This window comes from Hyperolius riggenbachi, chromosome 5 (genome assembly GCF_040937935.1).
Source record: "Hyperolius riggenbachi isolate aHypRig1 chromosome 5, aHypRig1.pri, whole genome shotgun sequence".
Taxonomy (NCBI): domain Eukaryota; kingdom Metazoa; phylum Chordata; class Amphibia; order Anura; family Hyperoliidae; genus Hyperolius; species Hyperolius riggenbachi.
This window is the reverse complement of record NC_090650.1, coordinates 117,191,314-117,207,522: the sequence shown is the minus strand read 5'-3', so window position 1 is coordinate 117,207,522 and position 16,209 is coordinate 117,191,314. Positions and strand designations below refer to the sequence as shown.

The window sequence follows — 16,209 nt, the reverse complement described above, 5'->3', positions numbered from 1 at the left end:
TGAAATATTTCTATATTTTTTTTATTTTAAACTTGTAAATAGTGATAGATGGAAAACGGAAAAAATGCACCTTTATTTCCAAATAAAATATTGTCACCATACATTGTGATAGGGACATAATTTTAACGGTGTAATAACCGGGACATATGGAAAAATACAATACGTGAGTTTTAATTATGGAGGCGTGTATTATTATAAAACTATAATGGCTGAAAACTGAGAAATAATGAATTTTTTCCGTTTTTTTCTTATTCTTCCTGTTAAAATGCATTTACAGTAAAATGTCTCTTAGCAAAATGTACCCCCCAAAGAAAGCCTAATTGGTGGCGGAAAAAACAAGATATAGATCAGTTCATTGTGATAAGTAGTGATAAAGTTATAGGCTAATCAATGGGAGGTGAACATTGCTCAAGTGAAAACGACGGAACGCGAATGGGTTAAGCAGCAGTGTCTGTTTACAAATGGTGTCAAAACAGACAGATTCAATTCAACTTGCATATTTCAAAATGGTTAATCTGTATTAAACTTCATACACTGCATACACATGGCCTCGCATATGTAGGAAAGACTTGCATATTAGTAATTCAAAAAGCACAAAAAACATTTTGTGAAGGTAGCCTACGCTATTCACAGCTCAAATGGGTAGTGATGTTCTGGTTCTCAGACTGAATAGGTGTGATGACAGAGACAAGATACTCTTTGCAAAAGGAAAGGATGTGAAACAGAGAATTGGACTGCGTATTCCCGAGAGGGATAAATGAAAAAGTTAGTTTCACGGGCTCTGTCAATTGATCTATAACATTTTTTTTTTTCGGTTTGCAGGCCTGAAACTCAACTGAAGATTGTATCTTATTGCTAGATTTGGTATTCAATGCATAGTCACTGTGCTGTGGATGCTATTTTGGGGCATTATTAGGGGTTAATAACCCTTATTACATCAACTGCTTAATCAACCAATTATTGATTTCCTGGGAATGGATAAATATGTGTGTTAAGGCAACTAACTCATTTGAGATAAGTATACTGCTTTTGATCTCAGTCGGCAGAACTCATTGTGCTGTAAATTCTTGGAATTCTTTGATCTTTCTCTACTAGCAGAAAATATAGAAACTGAATTCAGAAGTCCTCTGTCATTGTCTTACACTGCCCCTAGTGACAAGTGGCCATAAATACACATTACAGCAGTGCTAATTAGAAGCAAAGGAAATTTAACAAATAAGAAATGTAAAAAAAAAAATGTGCAAAATAATTTGACCTGAAGCACTTGCAAGCCTCTAAATATATTTGCTGCTGAAGGGTTAACTGTAAATTATGATTGCAAATTCACTGTGATGTGATCATATTTTTTTTTTCTATTTACAGAAGTTCTGTGCATTTTGTGCGCAATTTTCACACAATCATTCATTTCCAGTGTGATAGTGTTTGTGCTTTTCCAGCGATTTGCTAGAGAAGAAAAAAAAAACGAAAGCAGAAAAATTGCAAGTAAATTGCATAACACTGAATTTGATGTGCAATTTTTTTGAGATTTGATTGACTTTAAAACAAACACAGGAAAAATGCAACAGGCATAACGCCTGTGGAAAAATCGAATTGCATCAGTGGAAAAAGGGTTCCGCAGTTTTCCCTATAGTCACAGTGTCCTTGTGTTGTGTGGATCACACACATCCATAAAACGTGTAGAGTGGAAGACGAGCCTAATACTCTGAAAGGCAGTAAGTCAAACATGGAGCGTGAGGTTGTGCTCACATAAGCTTGCTCAAATAGCTGAACGCCCGTGGAGTGCTATCCCTGCTTCTGTTTATAGCAGTGGTGTACTCCCTGTCTGAGAGGATTGCCATTCCTGAGAAGTGAAAACATATATCTATTTGGACTGAATAAAGATAACAACAACTATGACATAGGTGATTCCCTGCACACTACTGCCAGTATCATCACTAGTGACGGAAACTACTGTATGCAGCTCCGCCACTAGCTGGAGTACTGAGAATAGCATTCTGTCTAGCAAAAGAACATCACTTCTATTGCTGTTGTATAATCCGGCCATTATAATGGTAATTTAAACTGATGAGTCACAGAGCAGGGAAACACCTGTGTGCAGTGCTTATCCGTCTACACTGCAGGGAAAGCTGACAAAGAGATTGGCAAAATCAGGGCATTGCTTTAGGAGATTTTGAACCAATAGGCACTTGTAGTATACACAGTTTTCAATAAGTTGCACATTTAAATCATCTTTTTGGGAGATCTGGACCCAATAGGTGGTTTTACTATACACAGTTCTCATATAGTTGTACATTTAAAACATATTTCTAGTCACAGAAATAGAACAGCATTTCGTTAAGTGTGGCCAGGCTGAAATTCGGAAACCCAAATGATGCCAAACACCACATTTCAGCACCCAAGCTAGTACACATGGTCACAGGGTTGCAGTCCACGTCGCAGTTCACCAGACTCTGAGGTAGGGAACACACTTGTCTTTCAGTTTTCTGCTTGCGCTTTTCTGCATACGTTTTCGTACCAAGTGTGTTTCTATGCAGATATCCGGGCGCGTTTTTTCACAGCAGCTAAAGTAATTGGTAGAAAAAATTAACAAAATGTGCAGAATCATGATGCAGAAGTGACTGCAAGCGCGCATCATGTGCGCGTCACTTCCTGCTTGGCCGGTGGCTAGACAGGGAACAACACACAATAGCGCAATGTTCCCTGAAGGCCTGTTTTTGACGCTGCGATGCAGTGCGTTGAGCGCGACGCACCGCATCGCTAACGCTGGTTTACAGTGTGAAAACATTTTTAACACAATTTTTAAAAAGCTCTTGCTAATGCAATGCTATGGGGGATTTTTATAAAATCACATCACTCAAGTGGGATCACACACATAGTATTTCATTAGCAAGAGCTTTTCAAATCACAAAGCGCTCATAAAAGTTCTAGTGGGTTCCAGGCCTGAGTGTTGCTTCTTAGTAGTAGGGCTTTTCGGTCTCTTTTAGTCTCCTATACTTTCCTAGTGGTTTTGGATCACCCCACCTTGTATGGGTATTCTCGTGAAGCACCGCATCAGGGACCTCCCCGTGACCCTGTCCACTAGCAGTGCAGTTTCTAGGCTAAAATGCACCCAGGGCGAGGGTGTAAAAATTGCGCCCTCCCCCCTCCCGAAGCAAGGTATGGGTGCCCGCAGTGTAGGTTAGCCAGGTCTAGTTGCACTCAGTATAGATTCCCCCAGAATAGGTACCCCAGTATAGGTAGCCAGCTATAGGTCCCCCCAGTATAGGTAGCCAGGCATAGGTGAGCCAGTATAGTTGCCTCCGGTATAGGTTAGCCAGGTAGGTGCCTCCAGCATAGGTAGCCAGTATAGTTGCCCACAGTATAGGTTAGATAGGCAGGCGTCCCCCGGTATAAGTTAGATAGGTAGGTGTCCCCAGTACAGGTTAGCTAGGAGGGTGCTTCTAATATAGGTAGCCAGAATAGTTGCCCCCAGCATAGGTTAGATAGGTAGATGCCCCCAGTATAGGTTAGTTAGGTAGGTGCCTCCAATATAGGTAGCCAGTATAGTTGTCACCTGTATAGACTAGCTAGGTAGGTAGGTGCCCCCAATACAGGTTAGATAAGTTAATGCTCCCACTATAGGTTAGATAGGTAGCTGCCCCCCAGTATAGGTTAGGTAGGTGCCCCCCAGTATAGGTTAGATAGGTAGCTGCCCCCCAGTATATGTTAGATAGGTAGGTGCCCCCCAGTATAGGTTAGATAGGTAGCTGCCCCCCAGTATATGTTAGATAGATAGGTGTCCCCCAGTATAGGTTAGATTAGGTAGCTGCCCCCTCAGTATAGGTTAGATTAGGTAGCTTCCCCCCAGGTTAGATAGATAGCTGCCCCCCAGCATAGGTTAGGTAGGTGCCCCCAGTATAGGTTAGATAGGTAGCTGCCCCCCAGTATAGGTTAGATAGGTAGCTGCCCCCCAGTATAGGTTAGATAGGTAGCTGCCCCCAGTGTAGGTTAGATAGGTAGCTGCCCCCCAGTATAGGTTAGATTAGGTAGGTGCCCCCCAGTATAGGTTAGATTAGGTAGCTGCCCCCTCAGTATAGGTTAGATTAGGTAGCTGCCCCCAGGTTAGATAGGTAGGTGCCCCCCAGTATAGGTTAGATAGGTAGCTGCCCCAGTATAGATTAGGTAGCTGCCCCCCAGTATGGGTTAGATTAGGTAGGTGCCCCCCAGTATAGGTTAGATAGGTAGCTGCCCCCCAGTATATGTTAGATAGGTAGGTGCCCCCCAGTATAGGTTAGATAGGTAGCTGCCCCCCAGTATATGTTAGATAGATAGGTGTCCCCCAGTATAGGTTAGATTAGGTAGCTGCCCCCTCAGTATAGGTTAGATTAGGTAGCTTCCCCCCAGGTTAGATAGATAGCTGCCCCCCAGCATAGGTTAGGTAGGTGCCCCCAGTATAGGTTAGATAGGTAGCTGCCCCCCAGTATAGGTTAGATAGGTAGCTGCCCCCCAGTATAGGTTAGATAGGTAGCTGCCCCCAGTGTACGTTAGATAGGTAGCTGCCCCCCAGTATAGGTTAGATTAGGTAGGTGCCCCTCAGTATAGGTTAGATTAGGTAGGTGCCCCCCAGTATAGGTTAGATTAGGTAGCTGCCCCCTCAGTATAGGTTAGATTAGGTAGCTGCCCCCAGGTTAGATAGGTAGGTGCCCCCCAGTATAGGTTAGATAGGTAGCTGCCCCAGTATAGATTAGGTAGCTGCCCCCCAGTATAGGTTAGATTAGGTAGGTGCCCCCAGTATAGGTTAGATAGGTAGCTGCCACCCAGTATAGGTTAGATAGGTAGGTGCCCCCAGTATAGGTTAGATTAGGTAGCTGCCCCCAGTATAGGTTAGATAGGTAGCTGCCACCCAGTTTAGGTTAGATAGGTAGGTGCCCCCAGTATAGGTTAGATTAGGTAGGTGCCCCCCAGTATAGGTTAGATTAGGTAGGTGCCCCCCAGGATAGGTTAGATAGGTAGCTGCCCCCCAGGATAGGTTAGATAGGTAGGTGCCCCCCAGGATAGGTTAGATAGGTAGCTGCCCCAGTATAGGTTAGGTAGGTGCCCCCCATGATGGAGGGGGGAGCCGCAGCCGCGGGGAGGGCAGCCCGACCTCTCCCTCCCTTCCTCTCCCCGGGCCGCCCTCCGTGCGATCCCCCCTCGGAGTGCAGAGTAATGCAGCAGGGAAGCGCTATGCAAAACTACTCACCTCGCTGGCTCCAAGCGCTGCTCTCTCTCGCCGCCAGTCTCCTCTCTGCCTACACCCTGATACACACACACGCTGCTAAACAGGAAGCAGCGTGTGTGTGTATCAGCGTGTAGGCAGAGAGGAGACTGGCGGTGAGAGAGCAGCGCTTGGAGCCAGCGAGGTGAGTAGTTTTGCATAGCGTTTCCCTGCTGCATTACTCTGCACTCCGAGGGGGGATCGCACGGAGGGCGGTCCGGGGAGAGGAAGGGAGGGAGAGGTCGGGCTGCCCTCCCCGTGGCTGCAGCTCCCCCTCCATCACAGCGCCCCCCTCCCAGAAGCGTCCCGGGCGGCGGCACGCCCCGCACGGCCGTAGAAACGGCCATGCTAGCCTGGGTGCTGAAGAGCGGGGTACAGAGTGATTGGGGTTTCCAAATACAACATCCTGAATTTGAGCACCAACACTATTTTTCACTAGTCCATCTCCTCATGAGGGGGAGGAGGAGTCTCAGTATTTCTTTTAGTCTTTACAAAAGCACTCCATGTAAAGGGTCTATACAAAAAATGCTGATCAGCCTCCCCACATATTGCTTTAAATCTGTAAATCAGCCTCCCTACTCACTTGCACACTATTCTGGCACTTAGACTCAACAACTGGCATTCAGTAAGTGAAAATAAAGAAAGTCCTGAGAATCCCCTATGAAGAAATGGACCTGTCCAAACCTGTCAGATCTGTTAGATATTTGCTGCCCACAGTAAGTGGCAGTGACATAGGAAAAAGTAATTTACAGACCATTTTACTCTAGGCCAAATGTACATATTATACAGTGCTGCCCATAATTATTCATACCCCTGGCAAATTTTGACTTAAAGTTACTTTTATTTAACCAGCAAGTTATTTTTTGACGGGAAATGACATTCCCCATTATTCCCCATTATTATTCCCCATTATTGAGGAAAAAAAACATTTCTCAGTTTTTATTTAAATTTGAGCAAAAAGTGTCCAGTCCAAAATTATTCATACCATTCTCAATAATCAATAGAAAAACCTTTATTAGCTATTAGAGCAATCAAATCTTTCTAATTGCAGACCAGTTTTTTTGCATGTCTCCACACGTATTTTTGCCCATTCATCTTTAGCAATGAGCTCCAAATCATTCAGGTTGGAGGGTCTTCTTGCCATCACTCTGATCTTTAGCTCCCTCCACAGATTCTCAATTGGATTCAAGTCAGGACTCCAAAACGTTAATGTTGTTATCTGCTAACCATTTCTTCACCACTTTGCTGTGTGTTTTGGATCATAGTCATGCTGAAATGCCCATTGATGGCCAAGGCCAAGTTTCTCTGCAGACTACCTGATGTTGTCATTGAGAATCCTCATGTATTACTCTTTTTTCATGGTGCCATTTACTGTGATTAGGTTCCCTGGTCCATTGGCTGAAAAAGCAACTCCAAAGCATTAGGTTCCTACCACCATGTTTGGCAGTGGGGATGGTGTTCTTTGGGTTGAAGGCTTCTTTTTTTTTTATGCCAAATGAAGGAAACATAATTGTGACCAAACAATTTAATTTTTGTTTCACAGAAGACCAGAGGTCTTCTTTGTCCAGATGAGCATTTGCCTTATCTGGAGAAGTGGTGTCCTCCTTGTTATGCATCATTGGAACCCAGCAGTGTGCAGTATCCATTGGATTTTCTGCCTTGAGACATTGCAACCAGCAGAGCTCAGATTCACCAAGATGGTCTAGGTGATCCTTGGATTCTTTATCACCTCTCACTATCCTTCTGGCCAGCACAGGTGTCACTTTTGGCTTCCGACCACGTCCTCTGAGATTTTCCACAGTGCAGAACACCTTGTATTTTTTTTAATAATAATTTGCACTGTAGCCACTGGAACTGGAAAACATTTAGAAATAGCCTTGTAGCCCTATTCTGACTTGTGAGCAGCCACAATGTGCAGCAGCAGGTCCTCACTGAGCTCCTTTGTCTTAGCCAAGACTGTCCACAAACCAACTGCAGAGAGCTGCTGTTTTTCACTTTTTGAATTGATTAAAACAGCTGTTCCCAATTAATGAGGGTAATTAGGATGCTTTAGAAGAGCTTGGACTATTTGGAATGGTATAGAACTTTGGATTTTCCCACAGACTGTGACAGTTTGTGAAGGGTATGAATAATTTTGGACTGGACACTTCTTGCTCAAATTTAAATAAACAGTAGGAAATGTTTTTTTTTTCCACAATAATGCCTCTTGTGCATTGTCTTATTATCTTTTGGAGAACACCTATGTCATTTCCCGTCAAAAAAAATTACTTGCTGGTTGAATAAAAGCAACTTTAAGTCAACATTTACCAGGGGTATAAATAATTATGGGCAGCACTGTATGTATGCCTGCACATGTATTTTACATTTTAGCAGTATTGGTCTTTTAAATAGTGATCACAAAAAAAATCTATTCATGAGATGTTTTATGTCTATGAGGGAAATAACAAAGAATCAGCTGGGGGACAGTAAAGTTGTCAGCTGATCCTGCTTCTGCTAGCTAATTCTAATTGTTCTTTTGATCAAATTATGAAATTGTTGTCCATCAAGGAAATCAGATTACTTTCAAAATCCATCTTTTATCAGATTGGTATTATCCATGTGTGCTGCCTTAATAGTTTACATTTGATTGGCTTTTTAATGCCATACAGGGTATCCTTGTCTAGCATGATTAAAGGTGTTTGTTATTAGGCATTTCAGTTTCACCTCTCATCAAACACTAACACTGCATTTTACCATCTGGCTGCAGAAACTAAATGACAGTGAATGGCAGTGATTATCAGCAGTCTAAATGCCCAATTTCAGATACTTCATATGATTTGTTATGGATAACAGCTACCAGCTACAGTATATAGCTGTTCATTTGCCTAGGGGAATATAAGGGGAAGGTTAATAGCTTTTATTTGGATCACAAATTACACTGGAGGTACTCTTTAATTTGATATTTTCTCTTCGGGAACTTTACGCAATGTGAGGGGATGAGGAAGAAGAACTATCTCATATTGGGAAGCCTTTTGCCTCTGCCTTTGTGACCTTTCTATAACCACAGTCCTGTCTGTCTGTGATAAGAGTGACAGGGACTGATAACTAAGGCGTCTGATTAGATCACAGCTTCTCAATCTTTTTTTTTTACTGTATAAGTTACCTTAAAGCGGACCTGAACTTCCTCTCTGCTCTACAAGATAAGCAATAGCATAATAACCTTTAAAGAAAAACATGTATTTGAACTCCTGCAATAAATCTGCAGTAAGCCTACTTCCTGGTTTCATGGAAGCAGAGAAAGGGTTATTATCCTGTGTTTACATTTTAGCTGTGTCTGCTGAGACTGGCGAATTCCTGTGATGATGCAGCTGAGAGCTCAAATTACACTTGTGATTACTTGAAGATGAGGGGGAATTAGACAGGCTCTGCTCTAAAATCACTCAGGGTACATTTCTCTCTTTTTTTCCCTGTGTCCTGTGCAAGAGTTCACGTGCACTTTAACAGATGGTGGCAAATCACTCTAAGTTCACTATTAAAAACCAAATGCAAGGAAATGAGTCGCTGGCCGAGATTAGCAGGCCATACCCCATACACCCCTGTTCCATACACCACTGTTCTACTGCCTGAATACTTAAAGAGACTCTGAAGACTTAATAACAATGGCTTTTTTCCTTATACATAGCAGGGGCATGTTTGCCCCTGCTAAAACGCTGCTATCCCGCGGCTGAACGAGGGTCCTTTCCCCTCCAAATCCCCCCCCCCCCCTGCAAAATCACGATTTGCTACCCCTGTGCGCTTCCGTGTGAGGCAAGGCTATGTGTAGAGATGTCGCGAACCTCCGATTTTCGGTTCGCGAACCGGGTTCGCGAACGTCCGCAGAAGGTTCGGTTCGCGGAAAAATTCGCGAACCGCAATAGACTTCAATGGGGAGGCGAACTTTGAAAAATAGAAAAAATTATGCTGGCCACAAAAGTGATGGAAAAGATGTTTCAAGGGGTCTAACACTTGGAGGGGGGCATGGCGGAGTGGGATACATGCCAAAAGTCCCGGTGAAAAATCTGGATGTGACGCAAAGCAGCGTTTTAAGGGCAGAAATCACATTGAATGCTAAATTGCAGGCCTAACGTGCTTTCAAACATCTTGCATGTGTATACATCAAACAGGGAGTGTAATTAGAGTACTGCTTCACACTGACACACCAAACTCACTGTGTAACGCACCGCAAACAGCTGTTTGTGTAGTGACGGCCATGCTGGACTACTGCGCAACATGGCGTGATTGCTCTTCCTCACTCAGTGATGTCAGGTAATTTGTGACTTCCTTCTCAACTTTCCACGGCATTGTTAAAAAGCTTACGTTTTGTTTTTAATTTACATTTTCTACTTGCTGTGTACTTGTTCAGTACCGCTACAATGAGAATCCTGTGGAGGCGGGCAAGTCTGCCATTGTGACCCCGGGTAATGGCCGGGGAATGAGAGGTTTGAATCCGGTGTGGAGCCTGAGCAACGGCTACCACTACACATCCAAGGAGGGCAGCAGGTAGGCATGCACGCCCGCCCCGAGGTAGTGACCAAAAATAACAATACAGGAGGCGGACTTTCGAGGCCCTGCTGTGTATTTGAAATGAATGTACTTTAAATCCTTTAACGAGAACCAGTTATGGCGGGCAAAGATGACACCACATTCCTTTCACGAGAATCATATGGAGGCGGGCAAGTCTGTCATTTGTGACCCCGGGTAATGGTAAAGGTACTTAAGATGCAGTGAGGTGGGTTCTCACTCAACACAACAGGTAGTTAGATGCAGTGAGGTGGCCAGGTGGGTTCACACTCAACACAACAGGTAGTTAGATGCAGTGAGCTGGGTTCACTCAACACAACGCTAGGTATATGCAGTGATGATGTGGGTTAAGTAAACACAACAGGTACTGGGTAGTTAGATGCAGTGAGCTAAGTTCACTGAACAGTATACAGTAAAGGTACTTAAGATGCAGTGAGGTGGGTTCTCACTCAACACAACAGGTAGTTAGACTTAGATGCAGTGAGCTGGGTTCACTCAACACAACGCTAGGTATATGCAGTGATGAGGTGGGTTAAGTAAACACAACAGGTACTGGGTAGTTAGATGCAGTGAGCTGGGTTCACTCAACACAAAGCTAGGTATATGCAGTGATGAGGTGGGTTAAGTAAACACAACAGGTACTGGGGTGTATGCAGTACTGGGTAGTACAATGTGCAGCTCCCTGTCACACACACAGGCAGTCAGTCACTGAATGTGCTGGGCTGCTGGCAGTGGCACACACACTATCAATTAGCAAGGCTGTGCATGCAACAAAAGTGTCAGAAAAAAAAAATGTACAGGTTGAGCTCTGAAAAGAGCTGTTGCTGGGTGCTTTAAAAGCAATATTAATCAGTCAGGAACAAGCAAAGCAGCCTAGAACCTAACTAATCTGTCCCTAAGAGAAAAAGTCTGCAGCAGCTGTCCCTTTCCTCTCTCTAGCAGGCACACGAGTGACTGTAATGGCCGCCGGAGGCTGCCTTATATAAGGGGGGGGTGGGGCTCCAGGGCTTACTGTAGCCTGGATGGCTACAATGTGCCTGCTGACTGTGATGCAGAGGGTCAAAGTTGACCCTCATAGTGCATTATGGGGCGAATCGAACTTCCGGAAAAGTTCGCCTGACGCAGGCGAACGCGAACCCCCAATGTTCGCCTGGAACCGTTCGCCGGCGAACCGTTCGGTACACCTCTAGCTATGTGCTGCAGCCCTGCCTCACATGCGTCTATCAGCGGCTGATCTCCGCCTCTCCCCCGCCCCTCTCATCGCAGGCAGACTGAGAGGGGCGGGGGAGAGGCGGAGATCCGCCGCTGATAGACGCATGTGAGGCAGGGCTGCAGCTCATAGCCCGGCCTCACACGGAAGCGCTCCCCGGGCAGCACAGGGGGGATTTGGAGGGGAAAGGACCCTCGTTCAGCCGCGGGATAGCGGCGTTTTAGCAGGGGCACACATGCCCCTGCTATATATAAGGGAAAAAGCCATTTTAATTATGGCTTCAGACTCTCTTTAAAGGGAACCTTAACTGAGAGTGATATGGATGTTTCCTGTTAAACAATACCAGTTGCCTGGCAGTCCAGCTGATCTCTGTGGCTGCAATAGTGGCTGAATCACACCCTGAAACAAGCCTGCAGCTAATCCAGTCTGACTTCAGTCAGAGCACTTGATCTGCATGCTTGTTCAGGGGCTGTGGCTAAAAGTATTAGAGACACAGGATCAGCAGGCGATTTAGGCAACTGGTATTATTTTAAAAGGAAAAATCCATATCCTTCTCAGTTTAGGTTCCCTTTAAGCAGTGGCTAAGAATACCTGTTTGAGGTCATATACATGACGGACTCAGAGCGCTCAAGAGCTGCAGCCACTGGTAGGTGCTCAATTTGCCACCCTGCAGTGTTAGGGAGTCTTGCCTGAGGACACCTTACTGAATAGGTACTGACCCTTAATATAGAGTTTTCGTAGTAAAAACAGCATAAAAATAGCATAAAAGCAAAACTTACATACGGGGCCCATGCAATGGGAACCCCGAGAAAGTTGCACGCGTGTATGAGTCAGCAGTATAGGACAGTATAAAGGTGCTGCCTGTCTCCTTCCCTGGGAGAATAAAGGCATGGTTGGAATCCCCTCTACTTGTTCTACCCACTGCCAGATATTCCTTAGTGATGTGTAGCAAGGATTCTCTGTGACATTCCTATATTCAGAAACATTGCTGTTTGTCACATTACACACAGGCAAGCCAATAGCATCTCCAGCCCTAAGCCTGTGACAAACAGAACATGGCTGCCCTCATTGTATCACAGGAATAAATAATCATAAACAATTGAAGCTGTTTGCAGCTAGATTTGCTGTGTAAACTTTAGATAAGATATATAGACAATTTACTTGTTATAGTTAGTTTTTCATCTCGGATCCGCTTTAAGCCACCAGCAAGCAAGAAAATACTCCGAATAATTTTGACAGTACTTTATCACCTACTTTTTGATTCTTTTTCAATTGCAGAGTGCAAGTTATTTTCAACAAAAAATGATTTCTTTTTTATTTTATAATTCATCAATAAGTTAACCTTTTAGCAGCCAATTTATTTAGAGGCTTGCAAGTGCTCCAGGCTAACTTATTTTAGCACATTTTGTATACCTTATATTTCCTTGCTAATAATTAGTACTGCTGTAATGTGTATTTATGGCCACTTGTCACTAGGGGGCAGTGTGAGACAAAAACAAAGGACTTCTGCTTTCAATTCCTATATTTTCTGCTAGGGAGAGACATCAAAGCATTCCAAGAATTTACAGCACAACAAGTTCTACCAAAATGAGGACTAAAGTAGTGCACTATCTCAAAGGGGATAACTCTATTGGAGCTGTTAATGAGTTAAAGCAGCAAGTGTCAGTAATGTATTAAAGAGAATCCAATTAGCTTACAAAGGCTGGTTCTGCATGCAATGACCAGCCTCTGTTGCTATACTGTTTCCCCCCAGCCCCCCTCTGCACTCTGCTGTCCCCCATCAAGCAATCGCCGTACAGGTGACAAGCAGCGTGTCGCCAGCCGGCTGTTTACATGTGAAGTGTCAGTCTGCCGCTCCCCCGCCTCCTCCATAGCGCCGATCCCTGCCCACGTCCCTTCCCTCCAATCAGCGGGGAGGGAAGGGACGCGGGCGGGGACCGGCGCTATATAGGAGGAGGCGGGGGAGCGGCAGGCTGACACTTCACATGTAAACAGCCATCGCCAACACGGCGATTGATTTATGGGGCATAGCAGAGCATAGGGGGAGACTGGGGGAGAAGGTATAACAGAGGCTGGGTATTATATGCAGACCCAGCCTCTGTATGCTAATTGGATTCTTAGAACCCACCTCGGGTTCCTCGGGTTATGGTAAATCCATATTATTCATTAATTTGATTAATTACTTATCGGTTGCCGTAGGGTTCCCAACATATTCATAATGCTTATATTAAATATGGTTGTTTTTCTGGTAAGAAAGCTGCACAGAGAAATATAATTTAAATGACATGTGTGAACACATTAGAGGTAATTATTCTGAAGCTCTAGCTCAATTATTTAAACAGCCCCTTGCCCTATCCTTATAATAACTTTGTACTCATTCCTAATGTAACACTACACCCATCAAACAGTCATGCCAGTAGAAGTGTAATAGACCTTGTGACTGCTATCCCTGCCAGCACAGTCTCATTAGCTCAGCTCTATGTTTGGCTGCTCTTTGATTTCTCTAGGTAAAAGTAGCACTGAGAGTACAATTATGATAAAATAAATGTATATATAATGCACTGTATGATTGCATACCTGTGCCAGACTGCTAGGAAAGTAATTACAAGCCTGCAATGCTGGCATACATCTTGGCAATTATGCTAAAATAGCCTGGAGGGGGTCCCCAGGGACCCAAGATATGTTTTTAGTAATCGTCCTTAGTCACCTTTGGAAAATGGGATCATTGGGGCATAATTGCCTAACGTATGAGTTGGCTTTATATAAACAAGCTACAAGTACCATCTCCAAATATACATGCATTATTTTCCATGCATGTGTAAATCCTTCAATATAATGCACTCGTTGTGATAAAGTCTACCTTTTTTACTTTTTTAAAAAGCAAAGTTAGGGTGTTATACATGGGTGTCCCACTTTGCCTAGGTCCAGTGGCATAGATAAGGAGCTTTGGGCCCCAGTACAAGTTTTACATTGGGCCCCGCAAGTACTCTATACATAACAATTGATATGGTGCATCAAAACCTGCCAATAGCAGCCACAGTATGAGAGGTGTAAGCAGAGGAGGGGACAGTTTGTTATTGATTACCACTATTCAAAGCATAGTGATTATTATCAGCACAGGACCAATAAAGAGCTTATACTGCCATTGAAGGAGGGCCACTCTGGACCCCTCTTGCTCTAAGGCCCTAGTGTGGTTGCAACCTCTGCATCCCCTACGCCACTGCCTAGGTCTCCTATCACATGGTTTCACTTTAAGTTCACGCCTGGGATTTCTTGTTTTTAGTTTCATCCCTTTCTCCCAGACTAACAGCCATTACACAGTCACAGTCACTGACCTGCTAGAGCCTGCCACTCCACTTGCTTCCGGGGCTGCCCAATCTGTTGTAGCCCCTGCAGAGTTACATTGTCACCCCCTGACACTAATCGATCACATCCTGTCAGCCCCAGGGAACTTTCATGCAGCCATGGGAGTCTGCCACTCTCCTTGCTTCTATTTTTAGGTAAGTGGCAGGTATGACTCTTGCTACAGCTTCTCTCCAGCTGCTTCCCCTCATCTGACACAGTCTGATGCTCTCCATTTATACTCATCAACCTACAGCAATGAAAACCCTCCATTGCCAGAGCAGCTGTGGCCCTAAAACCCCTTCACTGCTAAAGAACCAGCAACAAGGTAGCACCTTCATTGCCAGAGCACAAGGTTCCCCCTTCATTGTCATAACACCATTGGCAAGTTAACCCCTCCACTGCTGCAGCACCAGCAGTAAGGTACACTGTAAGTAGCCAGAGAACCTGCAGGAAGGTAACTACTTTATTGCCAGAGCCTAGAAACAAGGTAACCCTCCCATTGCCAGATCACCTGCAGCCCTGTAACCCCTCCACTGCCAAAGAACTGCAGCAAAGGTAACACCTTCACTACCACAGCACCAGTTGCAACCCTTTAATCAGCCAGAAAACTTGCAATAAGATGACTCATCAATTGCCAGAGCACCTGTAGTAATTAATCTATTGCCAGAGCACCTGGAGGACGGTAAACCCCAGGTACAGAAACTACAGGCTTTAATGCTGAGTAACTAAAATAACAATTACCACACTTTGAGCTTTTTTTTAATATGGGGTTGTTTTTTAAGTTTTTATTAATGTTTTTTGTTCACAAGGGGCTGACATAGACCCTATGTGACAGTACACGGCTCTTGGGCTGCCAGGAGAAGACCCCAACTTCCATCACACACTGCAGCAGCTGAGGGACACTGATGTGAACACATGACAGTTCTTTCTGGTTATGGGTGACTGCAGACATCAGAGATCACATCTCTTCCTGTTCCAAGCAACCAGTTCACCAGTCTGCCATCTTGATGTCACATTTTGCCATTCTGATCAGAAATAACATCTCCTCCTGGTCCAGTCAACCAGTTCACCAGTCTGGCATCCTAATGCCACATTTTGCTATTCTGATCAGAAATCACATCTCCTCCTGGTCCAGTCAACCAGTTCACCAGTCTGCCATCCTAATGCCACATTTTGCTATTCTGATACAGCAAGTCGGTGGGAGAGAATATCAGTGGAAAATATCAGAATGATCACAGGGTAGGGTGGCAGCATTTTTGGCAGTTGATAGGGTTGGTCAAGCAGCTAGAAAGTCACCCAATCCACCCTAAAAAATCTATAGAGGTAATATATTATATTGTAAACAGGCTTGCCACTCTGAATGGCACTATAAACTTGCACTGCTATTATGAAAACTGTATTTATTCTTTAACTCATTAGCAGCTTCAACAGAGTTATGGTGTGTAGGGTGATCAAAGAACACCCTGGAGGGAAAAAAGCAGACACAATGGGAGCCCACATGCCGCAGTATGTAACAACATTGGTGAAATGGTGAAGATGTAAATTGTGGTACTCACAAAGGAAAGTTGCAGATACGCAATTGACCACTACAGGCAGGTGGAGGTGCATAAGCCCAACTCCACTCGGGTGTTCAGGTGGGCTGGACTTGGTTGCTCTCTTTGTAATAAACTCTAGATGCTTATGGGGGTGGTGAAAACATTCCTGGCCTAATAGAACACCCCTCCAGAAAGAGGGTGGGTGACACAAAGAGGAAAAGAGGCGCCCAAGGTCACATACTTGTACTTTTTGGCACTGTATTTGGCCTGAGAAAGTGGGCACAGACCCATGAAACGTGTTGCCAGTGCAAATTAAAGTTTGTTGTTTATTATTTGTCTTAATT

The 16,209-nt window shown here is 44.4% G+C and overlaps 1 protein-coding gene across 3 annotated transcripts in view; it reads right to left on the bottom strand.

The window, feature by feature from the left end:
• The window catches only part of LRRC3B (leucine rich repeat containing 3B), a 300,534-nt gene that overhangs the window by 211,236 nt on the left and 73,089 nt on the right, over nt 1-16,209 (bottom strand). The window contains exon 1 of one of the 3 annotated variants that reach the window (XM_068234447.1): nt 14,321-14,450. The exons of the other annotated variants lie outside the window; for them this stretch is intronic. The gene's annotated coding sequence lies outside the window, so the exon portion shown is untranslated. Of the gene's footprint in view, nt 1-14,320; nt 14,451-16,209 lie in introns of those variants that run through there. 3 annotated transcript variants of the gene reach the window in all.